A 6167-nucleotide genomic window follows, 5' to 3' on the forward strand; every position below is an offset into this window, starting at 1 on the left:
TAATGTTTCTCAGGGGAAAAATTATGGCTAACATTTTACGTCGTTTGAATTGGGACAAACATGAGGAAAGAAATTCACGAAATGGTACATGTTTGTGCAAATATTAACAAAAATGTAAAGAATGGAGCTTGCTTGTTTAGCGAAATAAATTCAACTGCAATTGCCTGTATTGTGTTAGAGGGTCATAATTCTTAAGAAAATGATCAATTATATTTGTCAATATTAGCACACATAAAAATTTATTGTGAGCCAAGAAGCCATGACCAAACAAGTGAATATTCTCTGGAAGTACCAAGTTGAGGCCAAGAATATATTTATCAGATTGATTCAGTGACAAAAGCAGAGTTATTTTGCCTGAGTTGCCTCGATTAGAAAAGAAAAATAATCATGAAAGTTGGGCTCCATCTTCAATGTGTGTTTTGGAGTCACACACACAGGGGCTCAGTGTTACCCTATTATGGATATGCCCAGTGACTTTTCCTTTGGGCACATTCTGTGTACGTTCAAATAGTGCGTGTAAGGTTAGAGACACACAAACAAGTTCTTTAATGGGAAGAATCAAAAACTTTGGTTGAACAGTCAGTGTCTCCACTAAATACATGCTATTATGTTCTTTTTAATGTTTTCCTACTACCTGTTTGTTCTTCGTGATCTACTTATAAATATAATTGCCAAAGAATGGCCAGAGAATGTCCAAAAAATGTGAAATCCCCCAGATATTCTGTTCTAAGATGAGTTTGGGGTTATGTTTCAAAAGAATTCTCTGTAGTTTGATGAAGAAAGGACAGGAGCAACCCCCAAAGCGTCAGACAATGATGGTCACACCCCAGTGAGGCACATGGAAGTTGACTTGCCAGGCATTTTAATAGAGTCAAGAACATGACCATTCTAATCTCTGAAAATTCAGAATGATTAAAGCAGAAAATGTTGGAATTAAGTCAAGGAGACTTTTTTGTTTTGCAGTCCCCAAACTTTAAAATATTGAGCCTTCATGCCAAACCAGATTGGCCATTTAACAAATGTAACAACACAATGTTTGGCAGTTACTTAGGCTGTACAGCTGGTGGCATTGATCTCTTTCTGTGATTGGCTGAGCTGATCTTTTTTTTAAAAAAAATATTTTTTCTCTTCTTTTTTCATTTTCATGCCAACTAACAAAGATTAAGATCTGGTGGTGAAAAAAGCCATGGCCTGGGCCTAGAGGTGGACTGTGCTTCCAATTCTGACAGTAAGTGGCCTTAGACGACATGTTTTTTCGGTGCCTCTCATCTTCCTAAAGTGTAGTCCAACGGCCACTGAGCTCTAAAACTTCCATCTTGTCAGTCAGTCAGTCTTTGATTCAGGTAAAACCATTAGAGAAATTAGCCATTCTGTTTTACAATAATGGTGTGTCTAATTTCATATAGTAGAACAAATATAGACATTGTATTTGAATCCAATGGCACAGGCATTGTTAAAACACTGAGTGTAATATGCTCACCCCCATGCTTTCTGGGTGACAGAGAATAAACTGCCCTTGTTCTTACAAATCCAATAAACCAGGGCTTGCACTAGGAAAAAGGGCTTTGAGCAGAGCAGGAAAGTTAAACAATGGGAATATTAATACAACTCTTTTCATGTTTCTTTCCTTCTTCCCCAAGAAAAGAAAACAAGATTCAACATAAACTTACGGCTTACAAGGAGCTGACAATTGTAACAGCAATCATTTATTGAGCCATAATGTGTCAAAAACTTGTGCTAAATGATTCAAATATTGGCTCATTTAATCCCCACAATAATCTTATAAGATCTCAACCTCATGAGATAAGAAAATGAAAACACAGACAAGTTATAACTTATCTAAGATTACAGATTTGATAAAATGGTATTTCCAAGACTATTCCAAGTCCTATGTTATTCTTATACAACACTTAGTCTTCATGTAAATGAAATTAGGAAAGGATAATGAATAAATATGACCTTATATTTGAACTGTGTATACAGCAGTAGTAACCAAGGACACAACAACCATCATTGAGAATACCCTTTTATTTTTATTTTTTAAAGGTGTTAAAAAATAATAGCAAATATATGTAAAACATACTAATATTCATTTGCTTACTGTCATTATTTAATTTTTGCATATTCTCTACTAAGCATATTTCTTAGGTAGAGGCATTTCTTATTCTTCTTTATTAAAAAAACACATTAATGGACCACTTACTGTGTCTGTCAGATACTATTTTAGCCCCTAAACATACAGCAGTGATCACTGAGCAAAAGTGCCTTTTCTGCCTACAAGTGGAGCCATGCAGTTCAGAGCTGTGTTGTTCAAGGGTCAACTGTAAATTCACATAAATAGAACGAACAGTTGTCATGTTTGGTTTTTACACTGAAAAGTAAGTTGTTTAGGGACAGAAAAATATAATAACTCTTTGATTCCCAAAGAAACTAGCTCAGTTTTGAACAGTATAAGAGAACCATATAATTTTGAAGTTAAATATTGGAAATTATCTGATTTGCTAAATGAAAGGGCGAGTCGTCGCGGGGCCTGACCACGCTGCTGGCGGCCTCGGGCACCTATTGCCCAGCCCACAGTGGGAGCCCGGCGCAGGCTGCCACCCGCCTGCTGCCCCTGGACCGGACCCACACGGCAGCAGCGGCGGCGGGGCAGGGCGCGTGCCCTAGCCCGAGGAGGTGGAGGAGGAGGCGATCGCCGGCGCCCCCGGGAATGAGACGGAGGACGTGGACTTCCTGTCTGGGCTGGACCTGGTCGATCTGCTGGACCCCCGGCAACCGGACTGGCCCTTGGAGCCCGGGCTCAGCTTGCCCTGGGAGGGGGGCTAGGACTGCGCCCTCCATCTTGCCCTGGGTCCTCCATTTTTGGGGCGGCCGCCATGTGCTCAGGAGAGTGCCTTCTTCCCGGAAGCCCAGGCCCCTGCTGGCCACGCCCAGGATTTCTTTCGCCATAGAGATGACCACATCCTGTGTAACAAGACCCGACTAGCGCCTGGCCAATTGGCAGGGCCCACAGTCCCCTCCCCTGCCCTTACTATAAAACCCACAATCCCATCAGGCCTCGCTCTCTCGGCCACTGGGCTACCGTTGCATCGGTGAGTGTGGTCGGGGAGCCGAACTAGTTCGAAATGAAGGACTCTTTGCTTTTGCATTGGACTGACGGGCTCCCTGGGGGTCCCGGGAACCTTGAAATCTGGGCACAACACTAAACTTACTTTATGAGTAGGAAAATGAGCCCCGAGACACTTTTTTCCAAAGTCAGATGGCTTGATTTGTTGAGGTTAGAGCAGAGGTTGCTCATTAGCGGATCCAGGATTTTGGAAGCACTTCTTGAGAGTGACTTATACATTTCTTTGGTTCTCACAAAATCTACTATTAAAATGATTATAGTATTTTAAAGGGTAGAATTATTATGTTGTGATTTCTTTAGAGTTTTTTCTTAATTGAGGTAAAATTCATAAAACATACAAATGACCACTTTTAAATGTGCAATTCAGTGGCTTTAATACATTCATCTCTCTCTCGTTTCAAAATTTTAATCAACCCAGAAGACAATCCAATACCTGTTGAGTAAACACTCACCATTTACCATTTTTTCCACCCTCTGGCAACCACTGATGTGATTCTGTCTCTATGGATTTGCCTATTCTGGATATACTATATCGTAAAAGCCCAGTGAGCATAATGGCAGAAAGACCAGAACGACTGCTCAACCAGTCACTATGAGGTGCACTGCCCACCTCTCAGTCCCTTTCTCTGGACACCAGGCTGTGATCACCAATGATGAATGGGGACCTGGGGTGGGAGGAGGGGGATGTGGGTGGTGCCAGGCCAAGGTCCCCACCTGGCCAGTCGTCCCACACAGAGAAGGACCTCTGGGTCCCACCTGTGGCTGTCAGGCTCCCATTGCTGGATGGCAAATGGGGAGCTGGGGTGGGTGGTGGCAGGAGGCGGGGCTGGCTGCCAGCAGCCTGGAAAGATGGCCCTGATCACAGGCTAGGCCTGGGGACTCTACCCATGCACAATTTTGTGTACCAGGCCTCTAGTTTTATATAAAAGAAATCATACAATACATGACTGTATCTAGCTACTTTCACTCAGCATAATGTCTTTGAGGTTCATGTTGTGGTATGTATAGGTCGTTCATTTCTATTTGTGGCAGAATAACATTCCATTGTGTAGATATGCCACAATTTGTTTATCCATTCATCCATTGATGAAGCTTTTTTCTTTAACAAACTAAATATGTTTTTACCTACTCAAAGCTTGTGATTTCCAATATAATCTCAGATCAGATTAACTAAATTTAATTTTTTAATCAATTTTTCCCTTCTTAATATTGATGGGTTGATGGTTCACTGTTGCAGTGTTTTCCTATTACAGATTTTAACAATTTCCCAGTATTACCATTTTTGAAAAATGTTACTACATAGAACCTTAGTTTGACTTATACTTATAAATATATTTTAATTAACTTTTGACTGTCATTTTCTACTGAGACCAGAGGATTTATGAAATATATTACCGGGTAAATGAATATTACAGTGTTAAGCTGGAAATTACTCCCCAAAGATGTTCATGTCCTAATCTCTCTAATCTGTGAAACTTGCCTTATATGGCAAAAGGGACTTTTCAGATGGGTTAAATTAAGAATTTTCAGATTGGGAGATTATCCTAAATTATCTAGGTCTGATATAATCACAAGTATCCTTATACAAAAGATTGGAAGAAGTAGTAGGAAATATGACCTAATGCAAAGGATCACCAAGAAATGAAGTCAGTCTTTAAAAGTTGTAAAAGGCAAGAAAATGAATTCTCCTAAACTGTAAGAGAATAAATGTGTGTTATTTTAAGCTATAAATTTGTGATAATTTGTGGCCACCAGAGGAAACCAATACACTCCACACTCAAGAGATACAATTTTAAGTTTATAGCCACCATATTCATATATGTGTTCATATATGTGAGGCCCAGTGCACGAAATTCATGCATGGAGATGGTGGTCCCTCAGCCCGGCCTGCACCCTCTCCAATCCGGGACTCCTTGGGGGATGTCTGACTGCTGGCAGTGGGACATGCCTCTCACAATCTGGGACTGCTGGCTCCTAACCACTCACCTGCCTGCATGCCAGATCATCCCTAACTATCTCTGCCTGCCTGCCTGATCACACCTAACTGCTCCCCTGCTGACCTGATCACCCCTAATCGCCTCTGTTTTGGCCCTGCACCCGGGACCCAGGATTCCTTCCTCTGGCCAGCCACAGGCACCCAGGACCTGGGCTGCCCTTCCTCTGGCTGGCCTGCAGGCATCCGGGACCCGGGCCAACTTCGCCCGGGCTGGCCACAGTGACAAGGGACCATGGGCAGGTGACTTCACCCAGGCCGCATTTTGGGCTTCAGCCTCGGGCACAGGTGCCCAGGACCGGGGGTGGGTGTCTTGTCCCTCTCCCGGGCCGCAACCACAGGCTCTGGTACTTGGGACCGCGGGGCAGCCAGCTTGTCCCAGCCCCAGCTTTGTCAGGAAGGATGTCTGGAAGATGTCTGGTCTAATTAGCATATTACCCTTTTATTAGTATAGATACCATTACTTATAGTATTTGTCGGTTTGACTATATATATATATATATATACATATATATATATATATGTATATATATATATGCTGCTCAGCATAGCTTTTATGTAAAAATAAAGAGTTAGATAAAGTTTTTATAACAAATGAGACTGATAATAGAAAATTCTGTCTGCTTTATCATTAAATAAAGCTCTTAACAATTAAGAATACTTTTCTAAGTATGTTGAAATATTAGGTTTTTTGATTCTTTAAATGTCATGTGTATGTTCTTTAATAATAATAAATTTTATCTTACCATATTGTGTTTTAAAATATTCATGTCCAATGTCTAGATAGTTTTAAAAATAGTTCTTTTTTTCTGTCCAAATCTTCATGTGGCTCTAGAAAAAGATAGATATTGTGAACTAAGTGTGTGAGTTTTAACAGTGAACTCTGTAGGGAGAAACTGAACCTCTCAAAAGCCTCATAAGCAAGAAGAAAATGGTATAGTTCTTTTCTTTACAGAATTTAAAACACAATAAATTATATTAGAAAGCATTTTATTGCACTAACTGGTTTGACTCAGTGGATAGAGCGTCTTCCCACGAACTGAAAGG

This window comes from Myotis nattereri (assembly GCF_964212035.1).
Source record: "Myotis nattereri genome assembly, chromosome: 2".
NCBI classification, from domain to species: Eukaryota; Metazoa; Chordata; class Mammalia; order Chiroptera; family Vespertilionidae; genus Myotis; species Myotis nattereri.